Genomic DNA, 16,710 nt, shown 5'->3' on the forward strand with positions numbered 1-16,710 from the left:
TGGCACCATTTGTACACAATTTGCCTCAGAAAGAGAAAGAAAAATAAAATAACTTCACAATCATAGGAAAAAAAACACAGGAGGCCAGACAAAACAAAACAAAAAAATAAAATAAAAATAAAACGAAGCTAATAAAAATGCATTTGGAATGATGGATTTATTTATTTATTAAAAGAAATCAGAAAAAGAAAAATGAATAAAGAAGTAAACATATTTTGTGGAAATATGTAAGACAATTTTGTAATCTGAACAACAAATAATGTTTTTTCATGCCAAACATGGAGATGTGATTGATTTTTATTCAGGAGAAAACGCAGGTTAGTTTGCGTCCGGATATGAGAAGCAGCGCACAGCGTCCCCTGCAGGCCTCCCCGCTCCCTGCAGGACGCTGTCCAGCCGGGCCGTGACGTCACGGGGGCAGATTCCCAGGATTGCTGCGGGAGTCGGAGCCTTCAGGGCGGGGAGAGTGTGGCCCAGGCTGCCGGAGCGAACACCCACCTTCTGGAGGAGACCGACCGACCGGCAACGGCGCAGGCTCGGACAGGACGTCGCGCTTTGTTTCTGGGATATTTTTCTTTTTCCACTACCAGCGTCATTATTTCGCACCAAGCAGCCGGCGGACTTTCCACTGAAAGCAGGTGGGTGTTTACCGGCGTGCACCGCCGACAATTTACCGCAACAACAGCCGGGATGTGGAGCTAGCTGACGGGCTACGGCGCACGGCGGCATCCCGGTGCTAGCAGCGCAGGGAAACCTGGAAAATCAGGGAACAGTCACTGACACGACAGTCTGTTACACATTGATATTACTCACCTTAATTTTTTAACTTTTTAGTGTTTTTTTTAGCAATAATATCGCACTTGGATTTGACTAGCTTTGTTAGAAGACTTGACGCCAGACCTCCCTTCAACAAACAGGGAATTTATGCTTTTCTGGCCATACTATTCATTTACACAAGGGAATTTTGTGTTACAATACATACGTAGAAGTACTGGCAATTCTTCTAAATGTCGGCTTGCATATTATCTTTCGTTTTCGTAAATTACAGCCATAACTTTTGAACAACGCTATTGCTACCCAAGGGAGGATTTAAATGGGAGAACGTCGGGGAAACAGCCGGCAAACCGTGATATAATGTACGATTTTTTAAAATAAGGACTATGTGTTTCAATGTTTCACTCAAGCCGAATAGAAGAAGAGTCAATTACATTGAAAAAAACGATGAATCATGCTTCGTCGCTTGCGTTAGTTTATGACAAGCGAGGCGAGCCTAGAAAATCCCACGGCTTCTGAATGGAGTCCGGATCGGCGTGTGAGCTGGAGCCCCTCCGGGATGAGCGTTTATAGCAGGAGCATGATTGCATTAGAGGACGCAAGGAAAGGGGACATGGCTTGGCAGGAGCGATGAGGGTTCAGTGGTGCGTACATGACACGGGAGGCTGCGTGGTTGTACAGCAGCAGCACCAATATGTCAAAGCTCACAACGGGAGCGACGGCTGCGGCCTGCACACCCAGCCCAGCACACAGCCTGGGAAGCACAATCAATGGACAGACATGCTTTGCATGAGAAAAAAGAAAAGGCTTCAGTGGGTGGTGGTTTTGTGATATTATTGGCGGTTTTGTGATATTATTGCCTTGATTAAAAAAAAAAGCAAGACAATGGTGCATCTTCAGAAGGAAGTGTGGATGCAGAGAGGCAGCTCCACAAATGCTGCTTGCTGTGGGTTTGTCTGTGTTGCATGATTATATAAGAGCTCTCAGTGCTTATTGTGTTTGTTCTGAGCTTGTTCTTGAGCTTCAGTGACCACTCTGGTACTTTCACTCCCCTCAAGCCTGCACAAACTGTGCAAATCCTGCATTACAGTGTGTTTCGTTGCACCATACATAACCCTTTTTGGAGATATTCCTGTGCATTTGTGGCATGGGCGTACAGTCTTTCTCTTGGGTGGAGGCCTCTGTCTGCTGGGACTTTGACTTTTGCTCCTTCCTCACTTCATCCCAGATTTATGGCTGCATTTACCTTCTTTCAGGAAATGCATGACCATGCACCTTCAAGGTTTTATTTTATTTTATTTTAATGGGTTGTAAAACTTAACAGGTTGTAGGGGAGAAGGCCACAGAGATGTGATCAGTGAAAGAATCCCCGGTAAAGGCCCCTCTCCAAGTGTCTTATACTGGATAAGCAGTTTATAACCTTCTTTATCCAGTTAAAATATCCGACGGGGCTTTAGAGAAGCTTGTGGGCGCTGCACAGCCGGGAGTGAAGTGGCATGTGTGTGTGGTGCTTTCCTGGAGGAAGCAGATGGAGATGGGAGAGGGGAAGTCTCAGCTCGGCCAATTCCTGGAATATCCTGGAAGTGCAGAGTTAGAGTGGAGATATGGGACGGGGGGGGGGGGGGGGGCTGTCCCGGTTAGTGATGGAGCCGAAAGGTTTCTTAAATTCTGTGCTTTCTGTAAAATTCTGTAAAATTTGCATCTTCTTCCTGTGGACATGTGAGCTTTTACTTTCCTAAGATATGCCTGTCTGGGTAATTTGAGATTGTAACTTGGCTGTATGTATATGTGTGTGTTTGATGGACTTATGATGGAAGTTTTAACCTATCCAGTGTGTAGACTGGTCAGTTGTTACGGCTGTATGTACAATTTACTTGTCACAAAAGAACCATCTGTCATAAATTAGGTTTTTATGAGGGGTCCTCAAAAACGTAATCTTTACTGAAGGGCTGATTTGTAATGGATTATCTCACAATGTATGAGGCAAGTTTCTGCAAGAATATCCCTGGTTGGAGTCTAATTGGAGCTTCTCTGCGTCCAGTTTGCATGTTCTTCCTGCCCATACATGAGGTTTTCTAAATACTTTGGTGTTTCTAGTGAATTGGTGGCCTTAAAATTCCCTTAAGGTCCCTACATTTGTACTGCTGACCTATTCAGGATGCGGTCCACCATCGGTCATTCCCGGCCTCTAGTGATCCTTCTGTAAGGTGGAATTAAAATGCCTGCATTTGATAATTCCAACCTCGAAAAGCATTTATCTTTGCAGTACTTAGGAATAATTGCAGTTGTTAAAGGGTTCAGGTACATTTGCCTCATAATTTTATGGATATAATTTGCAACATTTCGCATCTATTTGCTTTAAAACAAACAGAAAACTGTAAATTTTTGCTGTTTGAGGGATATTTTGGTATTATTTTGCTGGTTCGGAGGATAACTTAGGTTGTATGGGAACTAAAATAAATTCAGCTCTTCTGGTTTATGGTGCCATGAAAAGGTATTTTTAGTGGAAGAGCTCATTGTTTACCTTTGTCCCCGTTGCACTTTGTTTTTGCGTTTTCCTTCCAGAAAAGTTTTGTGTTAAAACGACGACAGAAACACTGACAACCATGTAGTTTTCATTTTGTGCCACTAGTGGGTGCTGAATTATGTTTTCGTATTAACGCCACACAAAGATTGGTGCAAGAACAATATGCTAAAATATGAACGGCGCAATAAGTAACATTGACCACGACCGTTTTGACAAAGTTTCCTTTTTTTTTGTCTCCAAGCGTTGTCATCGTGTAAACCGACACCCAAAATGCAAAGAAAGCTTTGCATTTTCACTTGAGAATGTGTGAACGGCGCCTCAAATTGGTGTTGGCTCGCTGCTGTAGAGGTCCTGAACCAGGATGAAGCCCCGACAGCAGCAGCAGCATCAACTCTCTCCTGGCTGCCGCTGGCGGAGCGGCCGAGTTGAGACGTATCGCGTATCCGATGGAGGTGGCAGTTCCTCCTCCTCCTCCTCCTCCCTCCTCCTCCGCCTTCATCAGCCTTTGTAATCAGGGGAATGTGAGCCGTATTAGTCGCGCCTCGCTGAGCGGGCCGCCGCCTCTCCTCACGTCGTCGGTGACGGCGATGAAGAGTGTCGACTTACACGCCGGCCGGCCTCCTCATCCGCTCCTCCCTCCCTCTCTGCAGCAGAGCAGCCAAAACATGTGGCCACAACCGAGCTAGTAAACAAAAGTCTCGTGGAGTCACAAGCAGATGTTTTAAAGAGGGAACTCCGCACGCCGTTGTAGGTTTTTCAACCCTGGTGAAATTGGGGGAAAAAAAAAAGATGTTTCTTGTCATTGTGACACTTTTTGCAGCTTGAGTTCAAACCGTTGACTATTGGATGTCAACACCTGTCTCTAGACATCCCATAAACCTGTACAGCTCAAGAGGGAGTCCCTCCGGCTCGTTCCAAATCACAATCTGCATATTTACCATCAGTCAGCACTGTTTGATGTGCCCTGTAGCTGTTTTTCTCAAGTTTAACAGTATTTCCACTGTAAGATGTAACAAAGTATCATACTAATAAATATCTTAGGATACGTTTATGGCTCCATTGTTACTGTTCATGCTGTATTGAGAACTACGTAGCTTTCAAAACGTCGTGCAAAATGAAACAAAAATGCAGAAACCAGGAGTTTTCATTGTTGTTGTATAAAAAATGGAAAGTTCACAGAAATTTCTATTGAGTAGCAATGATTTTCATCTGCAAAACAAACAAGCCGAGGAAAATATAGACTGGGAGTCATTACACTATGGAGGAAAACATCAGCTGTGGTAACCTGGACCAAAATTAATCCCATTAAATTTGCACCATATAAACACTTCAATCCGATCGTGTTTGTACCGTCTGATTGAATTTTTGATTGGATCAGAGGGAGTGGTGAGCTCTGGGTTTTCATACGGAAGTTTGTGAGCATGTCAGTTCACCGAACGCCATGACGAGACTGCTTTCACACGCAAAAACGTGTCCTGAGCTTTTTCCAAAAAGTTGCATTTTCACTGGCTTGTCCAAAGTTGTAAGTTTTAAAAGTGTTGTCATGGAAACGAGGCCTCAGACTTTCCTTTGGTCGTCTTCCTCTTACTATTCTCCCTCCTTCTGTTGCTGAGGTCCGGCTGACATAATTCCCACCCTCTGACTGCAGTTGGGTGCTGCTACGTTCCGGTCGTAGGATTTTCCCGCCGTTTAAAATGATGCACAGCTGGATTAAAACATCCTGAGCTGTGGACGGAAATAACATCGCTCAGCTGTCTGCGTTCACCTAATGTGGGTCGAACACACTATTGTTAGCCGCGTCGCACCTCTAAGTGCATTCTTTAAAGGGCCGCACGATGCTTTTGATGTGTGGCGGCGTTCACGAGACCTTCTGCTCAGCGGGAGTGATCCGAGCTCCTAATGGAGTCCGTGGTCTGTCCTCTCAGCAGCTGGCGGCAGGTGAAGCCCCGCAGGGTATCGATGTCCCGCTCGGTGACACCTAATCTTTACGCCTGTAGTCTGGACCCAGTTCTCACCTCTGAATGAACTGAGCTCATCGCGGCTGAAGCTGTTCCGGGGACAGGAAAAACACAGTGAATCTGCTTCAAAACCATCAGATCGGGAGTGTCTGACGGTGCACGCTCGGCGTGTTCAGGTGCCTTTGTGTTTGAGCCCAGCTAATTTTAGCCTTCGCTTTGTTTATTTTTAGCCGCAAGTGTGCCAGTTATTGTCAGCTCGTCCACTTTAATCACCGATTTTCACCTCCTTCCTCCACATTTTCCTTTGTCTCTCCAGGAATATTAACAATGCCTCTTTAGTTACTACGAACATAGCTACTGTGCTACTTTTTCCAGAATTAACGCCAATATGAATACCGATTGCCATTTTCCAAACATGCAGACGCTCTGATCTTGGTTGTGCAAGTTGCAATTACTAGTTACCTTGAAGAATCATGGAGTTACTCAGAAAAGTAACGAGTTACTTGACAAAGCGAGTCACCTTCAGTGAAGGAAGATGCTCTACAATCTGGATGTTGCTACACCTACTAACATGCACTGTTGCTGCAGTACTAGTAACTGTAACTAGTAGATTGTTTGCATGAAACTTATGCTTAAGGCTGCTAATGCTAATGCTAATCACAGCTTCATGCTAATACTGTCTGCAGTAGGATGTCTTTCTTGTTGCTTCCAGTACAAAAAAAAAAAAAAAAAAAAAAAGGAAAGCGAGACAGCAGCTGTGCAACTCTTTTAAATGAGGTCTTCCTCAACAGGAGCTGGATTATTGATTTTAAATCAGTAATCTTTTACTACCAAACATACAGGAGTTATTCCCGACACGAATCACATTGAGTCAACATGCAAGCCATCATTATGTCGTTAAGGTGGTGTGGGCATCAGGGTGCCTCTGATGACCTTTGAAACCCAAAGGCTGATGGGTAAAAAAAGACGCCGTCACGTGTTTGAGTTGTGGGCTGTCGTTTCCGGGTGGCGGCCAGTTTTGACACGAGAGAAAATGTGCGGGCTAGAAAAGAAATCCAGGGATCTGTCCGTGTTGACCGAGGCCTTGGGACGCCATGGCGTTTGCAGTTTCCTCCTCACGAGCGCGGCGTGCCGGCTCTCTGCCGTCACACTGTGCTTTTCCGTGGCCGCGCTCCAGCAGGACTTTGACCCCTGTTAATCCGGCTCGCTTTAGTGCTTCTCTTAAATATTCAGATGACATAAGGAATACTTGTTTCAGCCGCTGCCAGGCGTTTACAGCTCTGAACCTTGTACTGCTGCCCACAGCTCTCCTGTAATATTGCTGATTTTAAGAGATTTGAATCCGCCTTTATATGTGGAACTGCTTCTTTTTAATGATTAACTGTGTTGCTTCAAATTCCTGCAATGAGTAAGACATTTTGCAGTGGTGATTTCCTCTTTAGCAGCACTGAATGACTGGTTTCTGTCTTCACCTCTGGGGACAATTAAGCTTCTTTAGTAAAAAATCGATACAAATGTGGCAAATTAAATTAGAAACAATGCATCACAAAGGAAACAGCAGAGGGCGCAATCCAGTTTATGAACGCTTCTCTTCCCAAATAAAGTTGTACTGATGTATTGCGTGAAACGCAGAGTGGCGAGCGGCACTTGTGACCTGTTCTAATAAAGTTTTTGGGGAACAGTAGATATTTTGAGTTATTCTTTGGCACAGAAAAGTACATTGTGCTTTATATTTTGCCTCGTAGTCAGTAACTGGACCTACCTCAGGAATGCTAGATACATCCCTTCCACCGTTTCCTTGTAAATCAGCATGGTTTTCAAAATGTAGCGAGTTTCTGAGGCTACAAAGGACAGCAGTGAGGATGGAGGATTTTTCAGTGTTCAGCAGGGTGAGAGCGGATTCCCACCTATAGATTATCAGTCTGATCACATCGGCGTCGCTGCGGATGATTCATGTGGAGCTTCCTGAGGCGTCACTTCCTCACACAGCGGCGGCACCGACTCCTCAGCTTCTGATTGTTATATTTAGCCGTTACTGGTGCACATCCAGCTCTCTGCAGGGTCTCCACATGCTCAGTTGCTATGAGATCGGTTATGCAACGGCACTGGACATGGACAGGGGAGAAACTACCGCAGAAAGACGAGTGTTCATTAGCCAGGATGCTCTGGGGCCGATAAAGGAGGCATCGCTCGCCTCTTTTGATCTGTTTCTGTGGCGCAGACGCCAGGCCTGACGCTTCCTCTCAGTCCAAGGAAGTGACCCAACAGAGGACAGATTGCCAGGATCATGGGAAAGTCACTGCACAGTGTCAGGAAACAAAGTTTTATCTTGAAGGGTCTCTCAAGTGGAATGACGAGACGCAGGATCGAAGCGAACTTTGTGACCTGTAGTGGCGACGGAGAGAGAAAATAGAGGTTCTTCAACTCTGTAAACGTAAAGCAGCTCAACCCGGAAAATGGTTTCCAGCAGGAGTCACTGTTTACATGACAGCTGTGTGGCGTTTTGGGTGTCCGTTTGCATGACAACAACTGAACTCGAAAAAAGCCCCAATCCAACCCCAATGCGTTGTTTAGGAACTGTTTTTGTGGTTTGACTTTTTCTAAAACTTTTGTTGCCAGTAATTTTTAGTTATTTGCACAACTTTTATGTATTAATCACACTTTTCTCACTTTCCTTTAGAATTTCCAGTGTTTGGTGAATATCAATCAGTCTTTTTCCATGTATATATAGAATCACAAGTTTATTCACAATAATGAATTTGAGACTTTTTAGAATTGGTTTGCTTTATTTGATTTTTCTCACTCCTTGAATAAAGTAATCATTTGTCATGTAATTATCTGAACATTATGATAGAAGCTGAATATACATAAAAAAAGACGCCAAAGCGTCACTGCTAGCACGTGTCTGGCCAAAAGATGTAAAAAGACAGTTTAGGTTGAAGAAAGCGATCAGCACTTTAATGTTATTATATACAATTTCAACTAGTAGAAGACATTTTTAGAAGTAAAAGTGCATTTGTAGAGCTAATAACAGTTCCCACAGTGACCCCCCAGCTTGCTAGAGACTGCTGGAGCTCAGAGAGACCCGAACCACCCCGGGCCACACGGTTTATTAAAATATGAAACTCTGAGAGTGCAGAGCCTCCTGAAGCTGTTTCCACGTGAGGAGAGCCTGATGGTTGAAGGCTCTGCCTCACGTTCTGCGTTTGGAAACTCCTGGAATCAGTAATAAAGCGGTAGTCTGAGGATGAAGGTTTCTGATGTGAATATCTGCTGTGATTGATCTTCATGCGTTGACTGTAGGAACGTCCAGTAAGCTGCACTTTGAGAACGACGTTCTGTTGGATTAATATTCTGTAAGCCACCGTGAAGCTTGAGCCTTTAGAGCTTTACACGATTTGAAGAAGATCTTAATTTCTGCATTGGATTCCGCCGGGATTTAATGACCAGACGCGAGCACAGGGGGGGATACTTGGTACTTCTGAGGAGTTTCAGAGCGGTGCCGGGATGATTTACTAGAGTTTAGCAGGTGACCTTGGTGACACACCTTGACCTTCCTGCTGCTCGTCCGCTTGCAGATTATCAGGGATTATCTGAGAGGAAGAAGCAAGGAGTGAGGACTGGGATCCATTGGCCTGCAGCCCCCTGACTCTCAGTGGAATGAACGACCTTTCAGCTGCTTGTGACGTTTTTTTTTTTTACTGTGGTTAGACTTCGACTGGAGGAAGATGACTCCTGTCAATCTTTAAACACGATCACAGGGAGTTTGTGAAAGATCAGCACTTCCTGGGAGAGTCCTGACGTCGGCTGGAGCCGTGCAGTCGAAGCTCCAGGCCCGTCATGGAGAGGACGGATATCGTCTCCGAAGCTCACGGCAATGCTTTTGACCTGAAAGAATCTCGTTCCAATGTGATGCGTGGGAAACGTTTAAGCTGAGGTTTACTGACGGAGCGTCGTTATATGGGGTCATTAGGTGACGATTCATACACGAGACATAAATATGACCGAGATAGGATTCTAATTCATTCAAGATGAAGGATTGTGTCTGCTTCAGGGCTACTTTAGGGTTTATTTTCTGCGATGACCAGTTGAAAAGCAGGTTCATCTGGTTTCCCCCGAGAACGGGCAGTCTGGGATCGAGGATCGCTTTATGTTCGATCCCAGGGAAGAGCGGTGCGTGTGTGTGTGTGTGTGTGTGTGTGTGTGTGTAGGGAGGGTCAGGTCGATGTCTGCCTCAGTGAAAGGAGCCATACCTGCGGCCGGCGACCACGCCCTGTCCGGGCCGGTCTGTCTTGTGGGTGCGGCTCAACTCGCTGAAGCTCTTCAAAGCCGTCTGCTTGAGTTATTACGCAATGGGGCAGCCCTTTTTTCTTTTCTCTCCGGGAAACAAACCCTGTTTGAAATGAAGCACAAAAGAGTCTGGAATTGAAAACATTAACTATTGTATTGGGTCAGTTTGTTCAACAGTTTGAATTCCCTCCAACAGTCCGATGATCCCGAGCTTCCAGTCATGATCATCTGCTCGGTTTTTATTCGTGCTCTGCCTCCACGTCCCTCTCCATCCCGTTCAAACTCCCACGCGGCGACGTGCGGCACGTTAACGTGAAAGTGGGTCGCGACGATTGTCATGTAAAGATAACTGGACCGCGCGCAAAGTTCATCAGCGCTGCGAGAGGCTGAAGCAAAGTGCCATTTTCTGCACGGTTAGAGGAGAAATGATCCGACCAATCAGCCTCAGTCTGTTAGGTGAAGGCAATTAACTCTCAGTGATCCGGGTAATAACTAAACTACTGTTACCCAGTTTCACATCGCAAGAAGAATGATGTGTGGAGATTGATGTTCCGGTGTCCCAAATTGTTTTTTTTTTTTTTCTTCGTGCCACCAACAGTAATTTAGACATTTTTTAGTAGCCAAAAATATAAATTCTGTGTATAAAGTCAGTGTGTGCCAGATGTAGAGTGTGCAAAAGAAAAAGTGAGGCAGTGAGCACATAGAGAGACCGAGCTGTGCATGATTAGGATTTTTGTGTTTATGAATTTTGACACTGTATTGTCGCCATACCATGAACCCTAAACAGAATGTTTGGCAATTTCTTTTTTCATTTTTGGTTTGGCAAAACTTGGTTTTTAGTCGCAAATGGCAAAATCATGCACAGGTCTATGTAATTAAAAAACAACTGAACCTGAGAACCTGTTTCCAGTGATCTAAATGAACCAAACTCCTATGATGGCTTCTGCTGCTTGGATAAAGCTGTTATTTTTTTTTTTTCTTGTTCACATCAAATCTCGCTGTTTATCTGAGTCATCATGGTTTCGTTGAGGTGTGAAAGGTGACATGTTTTTTTTCCTGCGGTCCAGGATGTAACATTTACTTCCAGGAGTTTCTGAGGAAGTTTTCCGACTCAGCAGAGAGAAGCGCGAGCCGCTGCGGTTTGTGTTTCGGCCCTGCTGCTCTGTTATTCCCCCGGGGAGGTTTTCCCTTTGTCTCTGCACACATCGCAGCCTCTGTGTTCACCACGTGACCTGACCGAGCGCTCGCAACTCGACCGCGGCGGCACACATCCAGCAAACAATCAGCTGTTTGTCAGCCGCAGGAGGAGGACGAGGAGGAGGAAGATAACTGCAGGCCGTTTCAGGCTGAGCTTCCTCTGCTGCCGTCCTGTCCTCTCACAGCACACAAAGTAGCAGCTGCTGCGGCTCCAGCTGAGCGGTCTGTCCTGGCGTCAGCGCTCTGCAGACACTCATATCAACCATATGTGTGGTGCAGTGGTTTGAACTGCTGTCACTGAGAGGGATCCTGGTTCAAAGCTGCTCTGTCCGCTGGTGTCACTGTAAGTGTTTCACTTATGAGAGCGCTTTCAGCGCAGGCCGAAATCTGACTTTGATACCGTGTAGTTAGTTGAGTCAGTTTCTCGTGTTTCCATGACGACTGGGCATGACGACATGAAGAGCATCATGTTTCCATGACAACTGATCATATAGAAAATCATGTTTTCATGACAATGTGAAGAGCGTCACGCCTCCATGACTACTGAATATGATATGAACAAGCTTCACGTTTCCATGACAACTGAGCATGACGATGTGAAGAAGTTTCGTGTTTCCATGACGACTAAGCATGATGACATGAGATCATCATATTCCCTGACAACATGAAGAGCATTCTGCTTCCATGATCATGGAACCTGATGATGTGTAGAAACTTCATGTTGCCATGACAACTGAACATGACATTTACATATCCTCCAACAGGCGTACAAGTTATGGGACCAAATGTTAACGGGCTATATGCACAGCTCCATTACTTCCTGAAGTTCAGACAGCACCTTTATTTCCTGCGTTTCGTGATAGGATGAACTGATTAATCCAGGTGTGTCTGACCTCAGTGAATGGAAAAGACACACCTGGATTAATCGGTTCATCCTGTCATGAAAGACAGGATATACAGGTGCTGTCTGAACTTCAGGAAGTAATGGAGCTGTGCATAGCCCATAAGACGTTAATTGGCCAAAGTTTGATCCGCCATGTTTGATCATATGTGTTTCTGGAACAGCCCTTAATGACATGTGTCAACTGTGAGTGTGCGCCACGTGACCACGCCGAGCACCGACAGCCATCCTGTCTCTGCAAGTTTGAGCTGAAAAGGCTCGGATAGGTTGATCAAACATGGTGAAAGAAGAAAAGAACAGCAGCAGATGTTTGCTCTAGTAACTTTACAAACGGCTACTAACCTAGTGGCGTATTTGCTGCATTCAGTAAATGCCTCCCAGTCGCTCTGTGAGACTGAGCAGAGTGCACTCAATGAAACAGGAAGCAGTGGAGCAGAAATGGAAGATGCTGTTGGATGAGCTGCACATGGAGATCCCCAGGACCGGTCTGTTTGGCTTCAGGCAGCCGCAGACTGGACAGTTGAGTTTTGACAACGTATCTTGATGCATGAGTAACTGAAGCTCGCCGTGTTTCCCTCCGCCAGCCTGTTTACCTGCAGAGGAACGGCGCCTTCATCTGCTTTCAGTCAGAGACAGCTCCAGTGTCACGGCAGAACGAAGAGTCGCTGGCTGTTTCAGCGGCTCCCCGGTTGAATAAAGTGTGAGAGGCGATCGGTTCATAGCCTGAGAGTCTGAGCGGATGGAGAAGCTGGAGTGTCGCACAACAGCTACTTACAGTTTCTTCACTCTAATGGGCCACAGAGGCAGTTTGTTTGTTTTTTGTAAATTAGTGACTGAAAAAAACAACAACCTACGTTTAATTGTCCTTTTCTCTTTCCAGCTTTTTTCTTTCTTGATGAGATACGTTGACATTCATTATGATTTCTCTCTCTCTCTCTTTTTCCTGGTGTCTCTGTCCCTCTCTCTCTCCCCTCTCTAAAATCCCTCCTGCATGACGCCGATGTCCGGCGCCGATTCCCACTCGGGGAAACACCAGCAGCTCAGTTTACATCTTTAATTTCTCCCTTCACTGAGGACGTTAATGGAACCGATGCTCCAGCTTTTTAGCCGTGAAGCTCCAAACTGCAAGCTGGATTTTTAATATGTAGGGCAGAGGCCAGAAATAGATGGCACTCTGTTTTTGCTTCTTTTTTTTTTTTTTTTTTTTTTAGGGGGGAAAAAGGCATTAATATGCCAGCAGGCACTGCTGTTGAGTCTTGCTTCTTTAACCCTGTGGTCTGTTGATCATCGGGTTTAAACGTGTGGTTTAGTTGTTTGTGAGCTGAGGATTGTCGGTGATTCCCAAAATTATTGGGTGAGACGATCACGGCCTAAATTTGGCTGCAGAGGTGGTAAATAACACTTGAGTAGATGTTTCAGGTATCTGTGCTTCACTTGAGTCCCTGACATTTCCTTTTATTACCTTCATCACGCACATAAAAATATTCATTATGCATAGAAGGAAAAAAAATATAAGCTGGAAAAATTGAAAACTAACAAAAAAGGCAACATTTTTGAAGATAGGTATAACAGAAAGTTTTAAAACCAGTTAAAATGATACATAATTACCAAAAGACGGTGTGCGCAAACAGGCAAAATGGACACAAATTCTGAAATGAAGACACACAAATGTTGTTTCCACCCTGAAAACAACCAGCTAGAGAAAATCAAAAACCAACATTTCCTCAGTTCATTAAATTAAAATGTTAAGATTTAGATTTATTTACTGCGAATGACAGTGTTTGAGTAAGAATTACAGTAGGACACTGAATAGCGGTGAAGTAGCATTAGTTTATCTTGACGTTGCAGGATTTTGTATTTTAGGGTTATTATGCTGCCGTTTCAGTGGTCTGGCTCGCTGACTCAGCGCTGCTGATCGTCTCCGGAGGCGAAGTCAGGCCGCGGCAGCAGGTCTCATCTCGTTCTTTCATATCTGGCTGCGTTCAGACTGAGCCGAACTCCCAGTTTGCGTAACCGCTGTGCAGCAGTCGTGTTCAGGTTTGGAGATTATCGTATCGATCAGGCGGAGGTCGAGGAGGAGCGTGGTCTGCAGACGCAGAATGTCAATAAAGCCTTGAACCTTTTCAAACTGAGCTTTGTTTGTATGGGTTGTGTGTGTGCATTGAAGTGGAGTTGAAAAATGATGCTACATGGATTTTTGATGTTTGGACATTGATTTAGTTGGTGTTGGATTTGTGTTTTGGAGCATGTAACATAAATAACATCACTATGTTTTTACATGATATACTGAATTATTTAATGCTTTTAACCTGCTGTGTAACTCTAGGAGAAGCCAGAGAAGATATTTACTCAAGCTCGAAGTATTTCCAGCATTTGCTGCTTCACAGTATTTCTTCAACACAATTCAAAGAGAGAAATTGTTTCATTCAGCAGAACACTATAGTGTGAGCTGTTTTACAACTCAGTAGTCATCTTTCATTTTCAGTAGGTTCTGCTTTCTTTTAAAACAAACTGACTTTCTTTAGAAAGAAAACATTAGCATGACGTTTTTCTCATTGATTTTGATGATTTAAATATCTAAAATTAGCTTCACAAGTTTGTTTGTAGAAGTTCTAAAGTATTAATGTTTTCATTATATTCATCATGTTAACAATACAATTACAAATATGACTTTTTGTAACATCTTTTTTTTTTATTTCTTTATATTTTATTGTGTGTATAAACATAATTTTGAGGGTTGTTTTCCAATTTATTTATTTTTTATTATATTCATTGTGAATATAAAGCAAACTAGACTTAAATGTGACATTTTTTTAATAATTGTAAATCTTCATTTAATTTACAATATGTTAAACGTTTGCAAACAGGATGCTATATTGTTTTTTATTATTTGTGTTGACTGGAAACATATTTGTTTTTATCAATAAACCTCTTTATATTCTTACTTTAATTTTAATTATTCATAAACCACAATGTATTTTAGAATAATTTTTCTTGTTTATTTGTTCTCCTCCACCATAATTTGATAATTATATTTTTTGAATTTTTTTTGAAGGATTATTTAATTTTAGATTTTTTTATTTTTTAATTGTCCTTTATACGTATATACTTTATATTATATATACATACTTTATATATACTTTATACTTTCATACTTGTGTTTCAGGACAGTGTTTTACCTTTTTATCATTTTGTATACAAAAAAAATCTTATGTAGTGTGATCCCAGACTAAAAATTCACATATTCCTTATTGTTTTTAATACTTAAAATTTGCCGTCACTGTATTCTATGCATATTATGTCGATATTTCACATATATGTAGTCCTTTTTCACATTTTGTGCTCACACGGCCATGTAGGCTTAGAACGCTGCTTCCTCCAGTTCCAGGGGTCGTCGGGCTGCTCTCTCAACAATGAGCCATTGTGTTCACATGATGAGGGTTTAATTTACCTAATTGACTTTGATGGCCTCTCAGTGCCGAATTACTGAGGGTAATAATTTCACGTTCCCACATTGGAAAGCCGCTGTCGAGTTTACAGTTTGGCAGGAGGCCGAGTCACAGTTCACTGATCTTAATGAGCCATAATAAGTAATTTCTAAAAGGAAAAACTGTACATGTACATTCTTTTTCCAGTATTCTGCAACTGTAATTAATTAGTGGATGTGTAAACAACAGCTTAAGTAGTAGTTTATGCTTTTTGTTTTCTTCAGAAATTGTGATTCTTCTGGTTTATTTGGTTTTTCATCGTAACTAACGGAATAAACACTTTTGTAATGATATCAGTAGTAGCGTCAGTCCTTAAAAGATCTGTAGGGTAATAAGATCCCATCACAGCATTGGAACTAAGAAAATGACTAATGATTATCATTATATGAGCCCCAACTTTTTTTTAGCTTCATCCTAAAGACAAGCTTCATGAACTAAAACTGAGAGCGAAGTGAAGAAGCAGCGGCTGAAAGGCTTGTCTCACAAGCTAGAAACCTCAAACAACCCCCGACCGAGCCAAACCTGTAGCAGCAGAACTAAGAAATGGTTCCTGAATACAGGGTTAGAGTGAAGCCTGATAAAATAAGAGAGTTTTAGGCCCAGTCTTAAAAAGAAAGATTGGAAAAGATTGTAAAGATACAAGAAAAAGATTTAAAGATAAAGAAAGAGGGGAAAAAAATAAGATTAAAGATCATCTGCATAATCGAAACTTACAGCAGCAGAACTAAGTAAATGTTTCATTTGGACCTGAAAGAGCCAGAACCATTAACCTCATACAAGAGGAGAGTTTAGATTGTTCTGAAAATGTGACTATATAAGGGATTCCTGATTTTAATCCTAGTTAGCTGGGTTATGCTGGTAACTTGAGTAGATCCACATCATGAAGATTACGTTTAGGTTGTAAGAAAACTAAAATATTCCATGGAAACATTCCGAATAAGAAACACTGGGGACATGTATTGTTAATGTCTTGTGGTATTTAGTGTGTAGTCATCTTGCTTTGTGGGGCAGCTTTTGCCTTTAGACCTGATTTCCCTTTAATGCATTAAAGCAGAGATGGTGTCTGGATCAATACTTGACACACTAATGTCAGGCTTTTAACCCCAAACTGAACAAGAAGCCCCCCTGCTGTGAGGCCTGTGTGCACGTCAACACACCGCGGTCCTCTTGTTTTCCCAGTTCGCTCACACACCAGTGCTGGAGTGCGGCTGGCTGCTGCCTTCGGCTGCCTGCGTTCAGAGAAACAACGGAGGAGGGACGCCATAAAACTGCAGCTCCTCCGACTTTTATGAGCACCTTTTGCATCGTGCGACATTAGGACTTTGTTCCGCCTCGGTTTTATTGGTGTGGGAGTATTGAGTCATTGAATTAGAACTGCTGCAGCAGAGACTCGGTTTACAGTCAGCGCTGCCTCCATTGACCAGCTTCCAGGCGGTGAAACAAAATGTCAAAAGATAAATGCATTTCAGTTTATGCAGCAATGGGAAAAAAGAATGTTTGTTTCATTTTGGGTATTTGCAGAACTACTGAAAATGCTCTCAAGGTGGAGCTTTTTTGAAAATGTTTGAACTCTGT

General features: G+C 43.3%; 1 protein-coding gene across 6 annotated transcripts in view; it reads left to right on the forward strand.

Moving 5' to 3' along the window:
- The first annotated feature begins 443 nt into the window (after positions 1 to 443).
- Positions 444 to 16,710, forward strand: part of LOC115401391 (unconventional myosin-VI-like) — a 108,945-nt gene continuing 92,678 nt past the window's right edge. For all 6 annotated transcript variants that reach the window (XM_030109535.1, XM_030109536.1, XM_030109537.1 and 3 more), the window contains exon 1: positions 444 to 638. The gene's annotated coding sequence lies outside the window, so the exon portion shown is untranslated. The remainder of the gene's footprint in view (positions 639 to 16,710) is intronic.

The sequence above is a fragment of the Salarias fasciatus genome, chromosome 15 (genome assembly GCF_902148845.1).
Source record: "Salarias fasciatus chromosome 15, fSalaFa1.1, whole genome shotgun sequence".
Taxonomy (NCBI): Eukaryota; Metazoa; Chordata; class Actinopteri; order Blenniiformes; family Blenniidae; genus Salarias; species Salarias fasciatus.